General features: G+C 42.1%; 1 protein-coding gene across 2 annotated transcripts in view; it reads right to left on the reverse strand.

Moving 5' to 3' along the window:
* LOXL2 (lysyl oxidase like 2) overlaps nucleotides 1-15,094 on the reverse strand; it is a 143,469-nt gene extending 128,375 nt beyond the window's left edge. The window contains exon 1 of one of the 2 annotated variants that reach the window (XM_089692477.1): nucleotides 14,956-15,094. The gene's annotated coding sequence lies outside the window, so the exon portion shown is untranslated. The remainder of the gene's footprint in view (nucleotides 1-14,955) is intronic. The other variant, XM_089692478.1, reaches the window with a different exon arrangement.
* Nucleotides 15,095-17,649: the final 2,555 nt, after the last annotated feature.

The following is a 17,649-nucleotide window of genomic DNA, read 5'->3' on the forward strand; positions in this document are numbered from 1 at the left end:
ACAAAGGATTGCATCTGTATACTACACAACCAACCAGCCCCTTGTCCTGAGACACAAGATGAATGAGTCTGCAAGTAATGGAGCTCGGGTTGTGAGGTTGTAAGGGTACATTCACAAAAGCATCCAGCACTAGGCTCTCATTAAATCAGTGAATCAGATGAGTTGGATAGAGCAGTCTGAGTGCACCAAGCAATACAATATAATATAGAGCATATATATATATATATATATATATATATATATATATATATATATATATATATTTATTGCACACACACACTATAAAAGTAATTTAAAACCATGTAAATCAGGGGTGTCAAACTGGCAGCCCTCCAGCTGGTGCGAAACTACAAGTCCCATCATGCCTCTACCTTTAGTAGTCATGCTTGTAACTGTCAATCTTGCAATGCCTCATGGGACTTGTAGTTTGGCAACAGCTGGAGGGCTGCCAGTTTGACACCTGTGGTTTAAATACTCCTGTGTCTGATGATATACTTAAGAGTCAATGGGTTGGAGATCACCTAGAATCTGACAGTTGCTTCCTGTCAACTGGCCCATCTCATACATACATAGGCTTTCAGAAGGACCCAATGTGTGAGGCCAGGCCAGTTAACAGTCTAGTTGAATTTTCTAATTCTGCTCAGTAATGGAAATTCATATATTTCTGTCCAGATAAGAAACAATTTGATCCTAGATACGCTAACAGCCTTCCCCTGCCCCCTATTCCCTTTGATTGACATTCAAAAGAGTTGCCATAGGCATAGAGAATCCACTCCATCTGCATTGTCTGTACAGGCATGTCCCACCCCATCAGACACCATGGCGTACCAGTGCATCCTCCCCTGTGAAGTGACAGGCATGTGCACAACTTAGAACTTTTTGGGTATTCTGGCTGTGCCCACTCAATAGAATGAAATACATATCTAATACTGGTAAACTTTAAAATGTTTCTAAAGGCTGTTCACTGCATTAAGGTAAAAAACCTTCTGCTTATACTTACCTGAGCCCGATCTTGATCCAGTGCTGTGCATGAGAACAGAGGCTCTCCCCATTCTCTCCTTCCTCACTGGCGCAGAGACAGCAGTGGGAGCCATTGGAGGGACCTGAGAAGAGGAGGAATGGGGCTGCTTTGTGCAAAACCATTACACAGAGCAGGTGAATTTAACACGTTAGTTATTTTTTTTAAATTAAATTTTATCCTTTACAATCACTTTAAGGAGTCAGTTAATTAGCTTGCATTTTTATGAACTATGTGTACGTTTTAGATAGTTGGCAGCTGTGCCCCCTTCCACAAACCACTGATGGCTCAGGTAGGGTAGGATCCCATTGGGGACAACTGGCATTCTGAATCTTTTTCCTTGTCCAGACCTGATCACTTATACTGGGTAGGACAGGACTGTTCTCTCTTATTCTGATGGCGGGGAAATCTCCCTGCTGTCAGGGTACAATACCTCCACAAGAGAGATTCTGCCATTCACCTCAAATATGTGGATGGGGCAATCAATTTATTTTCTTTCGTTCAACCCTCTGGTTGAACGAAAGAAAATAAATCATGTATGGCTTGTCTTACAGGGAACTATTTAATAGGTATCATAAACAGCGCAGATACTTTTCGCAGGACAGGCTGGAGAGTTTTGGAGATCATAGCATTTTAGATTCAATTCTAATTAGAGTTCTCCTTTAAAACAACCCGGTTTGACCTGGTATTAGGATACGGCCTATTTGTGGTGTTCTTTGTCTTGGATGGGAGTAATAGTGCGAATACCCACAATGCTTTCAATGTGTAGCACAAAGCAGTACTGGAGTTAAGGAGAGGTGTTCCCTGCAGCTATATTCATTTCCTTTCAATTCCATATAGAAATTGGAGCTGGATGTTATATTAAGAATGCTGGTAGACAAGTCCACACATTGTTTAAAGTTAATTAAATGTAAAATATGTTTGGTACAGCTTCCCATCTCTCTTCCACCACAGAACAGAGGTGCAGTGTACGTGCTAATCGTTCTTCGGGAGCTCTGTATGTGTGAGCTCTGCTTGGAACACAACCAAAAGCACAAGGTATACCTGCTAGACCACGGGTGTCAAACTGGCGGCCCTCCAGCTGTTGCCAAACTACAAGTCCCATGAGGCATTGCAAGATTGACAGTTATAAGCATGGCTCCGAAAGCAAAAGGCATGATGGGACTTTTCGCAACAGCTGGAGGGCCGCCAGTTTAAACACCCCTGTCCTAGACTATTACTGGCCAGGCAGAAGAGAGAAGAAAGGAGGGCTTTAGGTTGACCACACACATTTGTGGACTTATTCTGTAATTCAGTGCAAGGCGCAATAAGTCAAAGAAATCTCTAAGAAATGATCTCATAACTAATCTGAACCATCACTGCTGTTTGGATGGGCCCACATCTGGCTGTCAAGAAGAGATATGATGGATGCTTTTGTGCTTATGTTTACAGCATGCTGTTTCCCTAAGAATGTACAGTATGTTGAGAATTATGAATGTGAAACAAATAGAGATCACGAGAACATTTCCAACAAAATCGATCCAGCATTCTTCAAAAAAAAAAAAAAACGTCCAAGGTTGCTTATTCTGGTTGCTTGATCTCCATCCACTGCCCACTTAATATCTGAAATTTCAGAAATGTTTTATGACAGTTGGGGTTCCTACATGTGTGGGTACCCGTAAGTGCAGTTTACACTTGGAAAATGGTGTCTTGAGATGACATATGGTTTTGATTTTTTGTCTTTAAAATAATGCTGCTGCATGATCTACAGCTTGTAGGCTCTTCAGAGTTCTCTCTGGACTCCTTAAAGGGACCCTGTCATCAACCTAAAGTAGAACCTCACCCTCTCAGTCAACACCAACTATTTTTAATCCTTATGCTGCTAGCATTAGTAAATAGATAGGAAAGTATATCATATTTAATTTTTTTACATTTCTTCAGTTCCTTCCTGATTTCCATGCCTAGACAAATGTCATACATCCCAGGAGTCTTCAGGAGGGAGGAGGGGTTTTCTCAGTTAAGCACACCCTTCTGCCTACATGCCAAAACTAAGGGCGGATGGATTCTAGGAAAAGAATACTACATTAATTTTCTGCCCTTACTCAATATGACCACGGCCAGAAATGCTACGGGGTGATTTCTCAGCAAAATCAAGCATGGAGACATGGATGGGTGAGTTTGCTTTGAATAATAAAATGAATTAAATAGAGTTTTTGGTTTGTGGTGCTCAGATATAGTGAAGTTCCGCTTTAAAAAATTTCAGGTAAAACTACAGAAAATTCAAGCTTTTTTTTGCTTACTTGCAGAGCTTTTTTCCTTTAAAAAAGCAGGTTTTTATTGACTTGCAATGTGCCTCTTTCTAGCAAATTTGACTTCTTCAGAAGAGTCAATCCTCTAGCACAGTCCATTTCTTGCATTTCATAGTCCTCTTTGCTTCTAGGAGAATATAATTATGTTCTGTGCTTCTCCTGTCACCACCGCAGATAATCTTTTTTTGTAGCAGCTCTGAGTCTACTGGGGCTGCTGACATCAACACCAATATGGTGGCACCCAGCAGCAGTCATGTAACATGTAAATAACATGCATACAATTCGTTAAATGCACATACTGTATAATCTTCTGGGAAGACTGCTGTTGAAAAAAATGGTCCGGTGACAGGTCCTCTTTGAAGGTCTCTTCCGCCAGACACCAATTGGCGCATGCAGAGCAACATACATATAGACTAACATCTATGAGTGTCCACTAAGCCTTGACGTGGCCTCATGCACACCGGATGCTTGCCCAGCTCCTCTTAAGGCCTTTTCTCCTGGCAGCAGAAAAGCAGGTTAGAAAACATGCTTGAAGCCGTATTTGCAAACACGTTTAGGCGCATCAGGCGATTGGGTGTTTATTCCACTGGACAAACTATTCATTTATTCTGGCCATTGAAATTATTTATTTATTACAGGTACTTATACAGCGCCATCAATTTACTCAGCGCTTTACATGTGTGTATTTACACATATATGTTGTATATTCACATCAGTCCCTAACCCTCAAGGGGTGTACAATCTAAGGTCCCTAACTTACATTCATACATACACATACTAGGGCCAATTTAGACAGGATCCAATTAACCTACCAGCATGTCTTTGGAGTGTGAGAGGAAAATGGAATACCTGGAGGAAACCCACACAGGCACAGGGAGAACATGCAAACTTCAGGCAGGTGGTGCCTTGGCTGGGATTTAACTAACAACCCTAGTACTGCCAGGTGGAAGTGCTAACTATTTAGCCACTGTGCTGCCCTACGAACGAATGCTCGAGTGCTAAACACACCTAGTGTTTAGATGCGTTTACAGGCGTATAAGCGTATCAGTCTATTCAGGATCATCTTTACTTGACTTAGAGGACAATAAACCAAAGTAAAAATCACATACTTTCACCTTCATTCATGTCTTTGGAATAACTAATCAGAGGCAACCTCATGATGAAACTGATGAGAAGCGTACTAAGGGAATGCAGTACAGGAGAAGGTGGGGCAACCCTTCAAGGCATGCATACTAATCCTGTACTTGGGCACTGGCAGGTGTCACCAAGAAATAGAGTGAGGATAAATGTCTCCAAAGGTAACGCCAACAGTAATAAAAACAGTAATAAAACCTTGGCAGATGTTCTATTCCTTCCCTTCATTATCCAAAACTTAATAAAAGGTTTACTGGAATTTCACTTTAAGAAATAAGGATACCTGAAGCAAAGACTGATCAAGTTTTAAAGTGGAACTCTAGTCATCTTGTCAGCAGCTGTGGTAGTGAGCCCTTGTAGATACTCAACTTTGGGTTCCCCAGGGTGCGGAGTCTAAGCCCCAGCCTGCTTCTTCACCAGAGCCCCTGATGGTGGGGATGGACTTTCAGCAAGCTGGGACCAGGTCACAGCCCTCAGGTACGCCCAGCTGAGGATGAAAAGACCACTCCTGGGAGCAGAGTACAATGGGAGGAAACAAACGGAAATCCAATAGACTAGCTGAGGTCAGGACAGGCGGAAAACAAGCAGTCAGAGAACAAAACCAGGTCAGTACACAAGTAGTCAATGCAGGATACAATAGCAACACACAAGAGCTCCAACAACTAGGAAGTTGCTCAGGCAAAGTGGCCTAGACTGAGCATGTCTTATATAGGCAGGCAAGCAAGGAGGCAGGCCAGGAAGTGATGGAAGGTAAGGAAATAAAACCCAGAGAACAGCAGACGATGCCCATAGGTGAGCACAGACAAACACACATGTGAAAGGGAGCAGGAACAGCACTGCAGCAAGGAGGTAAGAACACAAAGAAGAAACTGCAGGCTAACTTCTTGTGTCACATCTTATAAATTTAAAAAAAAAAAAATCACCTCATGATTGCCGCTGCAACTATACTTTAAAAAAAAAAAAAAAAGATTACAAATATACAATATGCCGATTTAAAGAAAATCCAGCGTTACTTACAGCACCCCCTGAATCATGCAAGCGACCATTCAGAGGATGGGCATCTGAAGCCTGCTAGGAGTTTCTTCCAGGATTAGGTGCAGCTGGCTCCAAGCATGCACCTCCCAATCTCATGCATGTGCAATGGGAACTAATCACGGTGCACTATGTGTATTGCAGGTTGTCATAGCAATGGCGGCATCTGAGTAAGTTCCTGCCGCATTGTTATGGCAAACTGTCAGCCAGTCAACTCCTGGAATTGATGACACTGGTTTCCCAGGAGTCAACAGGAGAAAGGAAATGAAGTACCTCGCAGCGGCTAGGTAGGATGGAAGTGGAACAATTTCATACATCTACATGGACTAAAACTAAACAAAAAAAATAACAGTATCCAAAGATGAATGGCACAGGGATCGGCAACAAATGGCCATGGTTGCAAAATAGGACAGAACTTCATTTTAATGAAATCCTCTGACAATGCAAATCAATTATGATATCTATAAGTATGTTGAGAACCTCTGCAGTTTCTCCAAAGACTCATTAATACTAAAACAATGACTCTGCTTACTGCACTTGGAAAGTTTGAACTTTACCTAGCTTCTGCGTGGAGGTAGGTGCTGATCAGTCCACTACTTGTAGAGAAGGGGTTAATATTGGAAAAAACAGACTTCAGGAATATCCATCAGAGGCAGGATGTACCCCTAATGGGTAAACCAGAGGAGTCTGCAGAACACTGTGTGCCTGGGTGGGGGCACATTTATGGGGAGCATTTAAATAGCTAATGCTACAAAACCGCAAGGTCCCTTCAGTCTTTTCATACATACGTGACATTCACAAAGCACATCAACACATTAGCATATAGATCCATCGTTTTAAGTGACAGTTATTTTCAGCTGTGTCCAATGAGATCTGAAAATGACAGTCACATGGCTAAAATAAAAATCCTCATATGTTAAAGCTTTGTGAACTGAGCCTATAATAGTTTTGTTATCCTTTCTTCAATCCGCATTTACATATAGCTCTGGTTCACACCAGTGCGACATGTCATGCGACTTGCGAGTTTCAAAGTTGAACGACAACTCATTACCGGCAAGGGAACCTTTCAAATAGGTGTGACTTAAGTCAACTTCATTGCGACTTGCATTGACATCCTTATACAAAGTTGCACGGAGTGTCAGCAAGCCACAATGAAGTCGGCTGTCAAACAGTCGGCTGTTAAAGTCACGCAACTTCAAAACCACACAGGTGTGAACCAGGACATAACCTGCATGTTTGTGATCATTTTTACAGGCTTTTATTTTGATCATTTGCACAAGCAAATTTTGAGTGTTTTTGCAGGTGTTTTTGTTTGAGCGTTTCTTATTTTAATTATCTTTAGCCAATGATAATAGATAGCTAGTTAGCGGGGGGGGGGGGAATGTGAATTTTTTTTTGGGTGTTCTCATTGAAGTCTACTGGGGCAAAAATGCAAAAATGCCTGAGGGCCAGTTCACACAACATGTGTTTCAGTTGCTTTTTTTCTGCATCCAAGATGCACAGAAAGTAGGTTATATGGTTGTCAATGTCATAGTTCACATCAGTGCTTGCAGTTCAGTTGCAGAAGAAACAAGTAGAACAGGCTGCATTTTTTCTGCACAGAACTGAACTGAAACGCAGTAAAACGCACCAAAAATGCATAAAAAAATGCACTGGAACGCACATGTCCCTATTTAAATTGAAGAAAGAGAGGGGAAAAATTAACTGGAATGCATTAAAAACGCACCAGAAACACGGAAGCAGAAACACATCCAAAATGCATCTGGACTGCGTTTCTATAGTGTGAACCAGCCCTGAAGCCTAAAGTTTGTAGCTCAAAACAAGCTCATGTACTTTCTTGAGTTGCAAGCTTCAGGTGATACGACACTCAGGTGTGACCAGGCACAAATAAAAACCATGGGATTTTGGAGGTTTGGAGGCTACAAAATGCTCAGAGCTCTAATGCCCTAACGTGCAACTGGAGTCATGGAAGGGGTCTGTCTTTCTGCATATTTTTTTTTTGTACAATAGAGTACAATGCACTGCAGCACATCACAGCGTTCATACCATGCGCAGTGGTGCACTGCATTTTGAAAAAGCGGTCACTGTTGTGGTTGGGTTACCTTAAAAGAGAAGTATGGGTTGGAGAAAAAAAAAAACACAGACTCACTTAGGTGGATGCAGCATTGATCCAATGCACAGAGAACTAAGCGATCAACCACCTCTGATCGCTCAGTTCTCCCTCTCTGCTCTGAGCAGAGAGCCAGGACTGTCAGTCTCCGGCTCTCGACTCTGCCCCTGCAGCACTCACTGGAGTGCTGGGCTGTGGAGGGGGACAGAGTGGCTATAGCAGAAATACTGCTACAGGGCGGCACAGGTGCGCAAAATCACGTATAAATATATGTGATTTTGCATTTCTGAGTAGGGGAAGTGCCCTCTACCCGAGCCACCATTCGCGGCAGTCAATCATTAGGTCCTGGCCGGTGATTATTTGCAGCACCTGGTGATTACCAAAAGAACTCCGACGGGGAGGAGAACTGTTTTGTTTACTAACAGTTCTCCTCCCTGTCAGCTCAGGCACACTGCTTTGGATGGCTGTGCACAGCATAGCCATCCAAAGCAGTGTGCTGACAGTGAAACACACAAACACCGCCCCCTAGTAAAACACACCCATCACACAGTTAACCCTTTGATCGCCCCTCATGTTAACCCCTTCCTGCACAGTGCCATTAATAGTGTCAGTGCTTTTTTTTTTAGCACTGATCACTGTATTGGTGTCACTGGGGATGTCCGTGATACCAAGTCAGTTCCCCCCAGTGTCAGAATTCCCACCGCAGTCCCACTATAAGTTGCTGCTCGCCGCCATTACTAGTAAAAAAAAAAAAAAAAAAAAAATCCCAGTATATATACCGCCATTTGTAAACGCTATAACTTTCACATAAACTAATTAATTTACACATATTGGGATTTTTTTTTGGCAAAGACATGTAACAGAATAGATTTTGGCCTAAATTTGACAAAATTTGATTTTTACATTTTTTTTACTGGACATGTTTAATAGCAAAAAGTCACAAAATATTTTTTTTCTCAAAATTGTCATTTGTTTTTTTTTTTATAGCGCAAAAAATAAAAAAAACCCGCACAGGCAATCAAATACCACTGAAAGAAAGCTCAATTTGTTGCATGACTGCGCAATTGTCAGTTAAAGTAACACAGCGCCGTAACGCAAAAAATGGCCTGGTCGGGTAGGGGGGTAAATCCTCAGGAGGGCAAGTGGTTAACAAATATTACGAAGGCATAGTCCACTGTGTCACCATCAACAAACCCACCCCTAGGCTAGGTTCACACCTATGCAGTTTGTGTTTGATCTGTTTCTGCAGTGCTTTTTGCTGTGAGTTTTTGCACATGCGTTTATGTATTTTGCGTTTTTCTTGTTGCTAGGCAGAATAAAATGCAAAATGCGGCAAAAACGCACTACAAGCTTTTCTGCAGTGTCTCCCTTGAAGTCTGTAGAACCAAAAATGCAACGTTTTGCATTTAAAAAAGTCCCTGACCCTTTCCAAAAAACATGCTGGGTAAAAACACGGAGATGTGAACGTGTCCCATTGGAAATCATGTTAAATGGATTGTAGTGCATTTCTGCAAAACACTGCGAAAAACACATAGGTGTGAACCTAGACTTAGGCTTGGTTCACATCCATGCGGGTGGTGCTGCAGTGGGACCTGCACAAATACCTGCAGCCGCACCACCCACACATAGGAATGCGGGACCCGCGGGCAGGTGCCATTAATGACACGCCGCCTGCACTGGAGATCGCAACCATACTGGGAACCTCAGTTCCCTTGCGGGCTGCGATTTCTCAAGTTGTGCATGGAATTCCATTCAAATGAATGGGCTCTTGTGCCCATGCAAATCGTGGGCCGCACATATGTGAACCAGGGGTAAGAAATGTAATGCGGCAACTGCTGGAGTGCATATAGACAGAAAGTGGCTGCAAAGGTGCTGCAGGAGATCAGCAATACTGAGATGCAACAAACGTAAAAATATAAAAGTAAGTATTTTATGAATGATAATTGTTTATGATACACAGTGCTTTAGGCGCTCAACTGTTCAGGATTACATTTACTTTCTGGTTTCTTGCTCAGTCTTGTAAATATTTGTCTGCAGTGACAATGTAGAGTTTACATAGCTGGAATTATAAATACAGATAATGAGCGCTAATTGAACATGTCTGCACAGTCACGTAGACCCCGCCACACAGTTCACTGACTATATTTGTACATACAGGAAGTTACATGTTGTATTTTTTTTTTTTTGCTTTTTAAACAATTCCCTTCCCTAATTTTCCCCGAAACTTTGAAAATATAAATAAAGACTATTGTGGTAATAGCAGATCATGACTTATCATACAGTGCTATCTGCAGATCATGACTTATCATACAGTGCTATCTGCAGATCATCTCTCTATACAAGCTGATGTATGCAGAACATCACATTACAGTATATGTAATACCTGTAGAATGTCACTCAGTGCTGGCTGTTAAATCTGCTGAGAATCACTCATCCACCCAGTTTAGGTAGAAAGTCACTCAACAAAAAGCTATGCAGAGCATTGTCTTCCATGACAACTAATAACTACAGAGCAAAACTAATAGGTTATGTGTTTCACAATGCAGATCATCACTTCCAGTTAAATACACAAGGTATAGAGGAAATTGTTCGTGGCAGGCAAGAATCTAACTACAGAATTGCCTAAAGCTATAATGTATCATATATATATCAGACAATTTCTCCTAGGAGGATATGTAAGGCATGCAGAGCATCACTAACAAATGGCTATTTAGTACAGAGCATCACTTACAGGAGAATATGAAAAAAAGGCAGAGAATCACTCATAGAATGCTATATAATACAGGCAGAGAATCAATCATAGAAAGCTATATAATACAGGCAGAGAATCACTCATAGAATGCTATATAATACAGGCAGAGAATCACTCATAGAAAGCTATATAATACAGGCAGAGAATCACTCATAGAAAGCTATATAATACAGGCAGAGAATCACTCATAGAAAGCTATATAATACAGGCAGAGAATCACTCATAGAAAGCTATATAATACAGGCAGAGAATCACTCATAGAATGCTATGAAATACAGGCAGAGAATCACTCATAGAATGCTATGAAATACAGGCAGAGAATCACTCATAGAATGCTATAAAATACAGGCAGAGAATCACTCATAGAAAGCTATATAATACAGGCAGAGAATCACTCATAGAATGCTATATAATACAGGCAGAGAATCACTCATAGAATGCTATATAATACAGGCAGAGAATCACCCATAGAATGCTATATAATACAGGCAGAGAATCACTCATAGAATGCTATATAATACAGGCAGAGAATCACTCATAGAAAGCTATATAATACAGGCAGGGAATCACTCATAGAATGCTATATAATACAGGCAGAGAATCACTCATAGAAAGCTATATAATACAGGCAGAGAATCACTCATAGAATGCTATATAATATAGGCAGAGAATCACTCATAGAATGCTATATAATACAGGCAGAAAATCACTCATAGAATGCTATATAATACAGGCAGAGAATCACTCATAGAAAGCTATATAATACAGGCAGAGAATCACTCACAGAATGCTATATAATACAGGCAGAGAATCATTCTCAGGAGGGTATCTAGTACAGAGACAGATTCACTCATAGGAGGGTGTTTAATACAGGCAGATAATCATTGATAGAATGCTTTGTAAGGCAGGCAGAGCATCACACATAGGAAGCAATGCAATACAGGCAGATATTTATTCACAGGAGGCTGTGTAATACAGGAGAAGAACATAATTCATGCAAGGCTATGTAATATCTCCTAGGTTGTAAGCTCTAATGAGCAGGTCCCTCTGTTTCCTCTTGTACCAAATTGTATTGTAACTGTAATGTCTACCTTCATTTTGTAAAGAGCTGCACAAACTGTTGGCGCTATATAAATCCTGTATATTAATAATAATACAGAAGATAATCACTCATAGGAGGGTGTTTAATACAGGCAGAGAATCATTCATAGAATGCTATGTAATACAGACAGAGCATCGCTCATAAAAGGCAATGCAATACAGGCAGATAATCATTCACAGGAGGCTTTGTAATACAGGAAGAACATAATTCATACAAGGCTATGTAAAACAGAAGATAAGCACTCATAGGAGGGTGTTTAATGCAGGCAGAGAATCATAGAATGCTATGTAATACAGACAGAGCATCACTCATAGGAGGCAATGCAATAGAGGCAGATAATCATTCGCAGGAGGCTGTGTAATACAGGAAGAACATAATTCATACAAGGCTATGTAATACAGAAGGTAATCACTCATAGAAGGCTATGAAATACAGGTAGATAATTCACTCATTGGGGACTATGTAATATGAGCAGAGAATCACTCATAGGAGGGTGTTTAATATAGGCAGAGAATCATTCATAGAAGGCGATGTAATTCAGCCAGAGCATCATTCATAGGAGGCAATGTAATACAGGAAGAGCATCATTCATAGAAGGCTAAGTAATACAGGAGATAATCACTCATCTGTGGCTATGCAATACAGGCAGCGCATTACTCATAGGTGGGTGTGTAATACAGGCAGAGAATCACTCATAGAATGCTATGTAATACAAGCAGAGAATCACTCATTCTGTAGGATGCTATGTAATACAGGACAACATCACTTAAAAGAGGCTATGTAATACAGGCAAATAATCACTAATAGGTTGCAATGTTATACAGCAAAGGCATCACTTATAAGAGGCTATGTAATACAGGCAGAGCATAACTGATGGAAGGCTTAGTACAGGAAAAGCATCACTCATAGGAGGCTATGTAATAGTGACAGAACATCACTTGTAGGTGGCAACGTAATACCAGCAGTGCAATACTTATAGAAGGTAATGTAATGCATGCTCAGCCTAACTCATAGGAGGCTATGTAATACAGGCAGCACATCATTCATATGAGGCCATGTAGTACAGGAGAGCAACACTCCTAGGAGGCTATGTGATACAGACAGAGCAACACTCCTAGGAGGCTATGTGATACAGGCAGAGCAACACTCCTAGGAGGCTATGTAATGCAGGCAGAGCAACACTCCTAGGAGGCTATGTAAGACAGGCAGAACATCACTCCTAGGAGGCTATGTAATACAGGCAGAACATCACTCCTAGGAGGCTATGTAATACAGGAAGAACATCACTCCTAGAAGGCTAATACAGGCAGAACATCACTCCTAGGAGGCTATGTAATACAGGCAGAACATCACTCCTAGAAGGCTATGTAATACAGGAAATGCATCACTCCTAGGAGGCTATGTAATACAGGAAATGCATCACTCCTAGGAGGCTATGTAATACAGGCAGAGCAACACTCTTAGGAGGCTATGTAATACAGGCAGAACATCACTCCTAGGAGGCTATGTAATACAGGCAGAACATCACTCCTAGGAGGCTATGTAATACAGGAAATGCATCATTCCTAGGAGGCTATGTAATACAGGAAATGCATCATTCCTAGAAGGCTATGTAATACAGGAAATGCATCACTCCTAGGAGGCTATGTAGTACAGGAAGAGCAACACTCCTAGGAGGCTATGTATTACAGGAAGAGCAACACTCCTAGGAGGCTATGTATTACAGGAAGAGCAACACTCCTAGGAGGCTATGTAATACAGGAAGAACATCACTCCTTGGAAGCTATGTAATACAGGCAGAGCAACACTCCTAGGAGGCTATGTAATACAGGCAGAATATCACTCCCAGGAGGCTATGTAATACAGGGAGAACATCACTCCTAGGAGGCTATGTAATACAGGGAGAACATCACTCCTAGGAGGCTATGTAATACAGGGAGAACATCACTCCTAAGAGGCTTTGTAATACAGTCATATAATCACTTACACTATGCTATATAATACATGCACAGCATCACTCGTAGAAGGCTATTTCATACATGCAAAGCATCACTCATAGGAAGCATGTAATTCATACAGAGCACTGCTCACAGAATACACGGAATATCTCACTCTTAGGCTGGTTCGGAATGTTTTGTAGTACACATAGGACCATCACACATCCAGATAAAGCGTGTATGTACCATGTAGCACAGCATCGCTCAGCTCTGTTATGTGAAGTATGTAGACACGCAGGACTCCCTGCAAGGAAAGTGCCACAAGACAATCAGCAATTACATTGTGATGAGTGAAGCGCTCACACTTCCCTGACAATGGATCACACTCACAATGAGCCTTCCAGAGCATCCATGAGAACACACCGCAACATCTGTACAACAGACCGCCTGGGTGAGATCTTCACAGACAGGCTGGGGGCCACCTGCAGAATATCACTCCCTAACATATGAAATCTTTACCGACAGACTTTGTGCCTACAGACTATCACTCTCTGCTGTGTATGTTCTGCAGAACCAGGTTGTCTGCCATCTGCAGAGCATCACTCCCTGATATGTAAGATCTTCGTACACATACTTTGTGCCTGCAGACTAGCACTCTCTGCTGTGTATGTTCTGCAGAACCAGGTTGTCTGCCATCTGCAGAACCAGGTTGTCTGCCATCTGCAGAGCATCACTCCCTAATAGGTAAGATCTTCATACACAGACTTTGTGCCTGCAGACTAGCACTCTCTGCTGTGCATGTTCTGCAGAGGCAAGTTGTCTGCCATCTGCAGAGCATCACTCCCGAATAGGTAAGATCTTCATACACAGACTTTGTGTGTGCAGAATATCACTCCCTACTGTGTAAGCTCTCGCAGAGCTAGACTGGGTGCCACTTGAAGATCATTGCTCTTTAGGTGTCAGTCTCACAAAGTCAGGCTAAGTACTACCTGCAGATCATCACTCACTACTCTTTAAGTGCCCCAGAGCCGGGCTGTGCACCACATGCAGATTATCACTCCCTCATTTGTGAAATATTCAGAATACAGTTTTGGAAAATGCAGAGTATTACTTCCTTTTTTTCTGAAAAAGGGCTACAAGTCACCTGCAAAGCATCAGTGTCATATACTGTATTTTTTTTTTTCTTTAACCTGCAGAGGATTGCACCCTAATGTAAATCTCCAGACAAAAAGGTTTTGCTGCCTTGCAGAGCATCACTTAGAATGTGCTAAAATGTAAGATACTGTTTTTGTTACTCTGCAGAGTATCACTCCCAAATATGTCAACCCTTAAGACACAGATCTGTCACCCTGCAGAGTGTCATCTCTGAATGTGTCAGCTCTGCAGTGACAGGCCATACTACTTTATGTGAGATCTTTAGAGGCAGTTTTGGCTCTGCAGAGTATCACTTAGGTCTTCAGAGGCAGGCTGCTGGTCATAATATAATGTACAGCCTGTGTGTTGCCTATCAGTCTGCAGTGTAAAACCTTGCTCTAACTTCTCTACACACCCACCCTCATCCATCTCCACCCCACACACTCACAGATCAGTAGCAGCAGCCTCCAGGCGGATGGCCTCTGTCAGGCGGGCTCTGATGATGGTCCCTGGCTGCAGTGCTATAGAAGTTTTCCTTCAAGTCTCAGCCCTGTATCCTTGAACACTTTTTGAACACACAGAAGCCTGCCTCCCTCCCTCTCCCTCTGTACTCTCCTCCTCTCCCAGCCCCCAGCAGAGCAGTGAGGGTGAGCTCATGCTCTGGAGCTATGTAATATGAGTTCACTGGCTGAGCAGCAGCCTACACACTGGACTCCGAAGGGTTAATCCTGTTAATAATTCGCATTGTTAATAGGCTGGAGAGAGAAATGTCACAGAATCTGCTAAAACATGTTTTACACACATATATATATATATATATATATATATATATATATATATATATACACACACACACAGGGGTGTCCCTAGGGTTGGTGTCACCCTGTGCCGAAACACTTGGTGACACCCCCTCCGACGATCCCCGCAGGATGGATCGGATCTGCGGATTGAGCATAATGGATCGGAGTTTGATCCATTATCCTCCCCAATCCGCAGATCTAATCCATCCTGCGGGGATCGTCGGCTTGCAACCTATACAGGGGTAACTGATCTCTCCACGAGCTCCATGTCGGCTTGCTTTAAAACTTACATTTTTGTGGAGCTTGTGCGGAGATCAGTTAGCCCCGTATAGGTTGCAAGCCAACGATCCTCGCAGGATGGATCGGATCTGCGGATTGGGGAGGATAATAGATCGGACTTCAATCCATTATGCTGAATTCACAGATCCGATCCATCCTGCAGGGATCGTCAGCTTGCATTAAAACTTACCTTTACATGGAGCGGGTCCGGTGTCACCCCATGCAAAAGGTGTCACTCAGGGCGGCATGCACCCCCCATATATATAGTATTTATACGTACTTGTTAGATACGTGGAATACGTATTTGTTAGAAGACCTTGTAATCTATTAGGTACGTTTGGTGTGCAGTTTGTATATACTCACCGGCCACTTTATTAGGTACACCTGTTCAATTGCTTGGTAGCACAAATTGCTAATCAGCCAATCACATGGCGGCAACTACATAAAATATAAAAGATGCGGCGCTATATCACAAGTAATGAAAATATCCAAGATATCAATATAGTGATCATAGGTGACTAATGTGATCCTGAACAGTAAGCAGAGTAACATGCAGTGCAAAAACAGTCTTTGTGGTAATTTCTCTCCTTCAAAGTGCTGATTCCATGCGGTGAACGTGAAAAGGATAAGGCTGTGCACTCACCAGATGCACAGCGTAACTGCGCATTTAGAGATAAATTATCTCTACAAGATCCACTGATAGCTCTTTAAGGTCAGGTCAAACCAGATATTCCTCCACCCGCTGGATGTTGCTGATAATCCACAGTCTCTCTCTAAGATGGCTCTACAGGTGATATGTGACTCACCAAGGGCCACAAAGAAAGGAGACCAATAGCGTGATACAGTTTAAAAGATTTTATTCTAAGCAGTATAGCATAGGTGAGGATAAATAAACAAAACAAACACTGACCATGAGGTGGATTAAAAGATGGCCGCCGGGACCTCCATGGTGCCGGCGGCAGGAAGATAATGACGCTGTAGCTCCTACCCTGACGCGTTTCGTGCTAACCGCACATCATCAAAAAGGGGATAAGCTTCAGCTTCAGGCTGAAGCTTATCCCCTTTTTGATGATGTGCGGTTAGCACGAAACGCGTCAGGGTAGGAGCTACAGCGTCATTATCTTCCTGCCGCCGGCACCATGGAGGTCCCGGCGGCCATCTTTTAATCCACCTCATGGTCAGTGTTTGTTTTGTTTATTTATCCTCACCTATGCTATACTGCTTAGAATAAAATCTTTTAAACGGTATCACGCTATTGGTCTCCTTTCTTTGTGGCCCTTGGTGAGTCACATATCACCTGTAGAGCCATCTTAGAGAGAGACTGTGGATTATCAGCAACATCCAGCGGGTGGAGGAATATCTGGTTTGACCTGACCTTAAAGAGCTATCAGTGGATCTTGTAGAGATAATTTATCTCTAAATGCGCAGTTACGCTGTGCATCTGGTGAGTGCACAGCCTTATCCTTTTCACGTTCACCGCATGGAATCAGCACTTTGAAGGAGAGAAATTACCACAAAGACTGTTTTTGCACTGCATGTTACTCTGCTTACTGTTCAGGATCACATTAGTCACCTATGATCACTATATTGATATCTTGGATATTTTCATTACTTGTGATATAGCGCCGCATCTTTTATATTTTATGTTTTTGTAAGGTTTATTGGTATCCTTTTTGATGCTGTGGCTGCTTTCGTTTCATAGCGCTCGCAACTTCTTTTATATTTACATGGCGGCAACTAAAATGCATTTAGGCATCTAGATGTGGTGAAGTCAGCTTGCTGAAGTTCAAACCGAGCATAAAAATGGGGAAGAAAGGGGATTTAAGTGGCTTTGAATGTGGTATGGTTGTTGGTGTCAGACAGCTGGTCTGAGTATTTCAATATATACTGATCTACTGGGATTTTCACGCAAAACCATTTCTAGGGTTTACAGAGAATGGTCCGAAAAAGAGAAAATATCCAATGATTGGCAGTTGTGTGGACGAAAATGTCTTGTTGATGTCAGAGAAGAATGGGTTTGAGATGATAGAAAGGCAACAGTAACTCAAATCATCACTCGTTAT

Source organism: Staurois parvus, unplaced genomic scaffold, assembly GCF_062004578.1.
Source record: "Staurois parvus isolate SC_StPar_1 unplaced genomic scaffold, SC_StPar_1.0 ptg000586l, whole genome shotgun sequence".
In the NCBI taxonomy this organism is placed as follows: Eukaryota; Metazoa; Chordata; class Amphibia; order Anura; family Ranidae; genus Staurois; species Staurois parvus.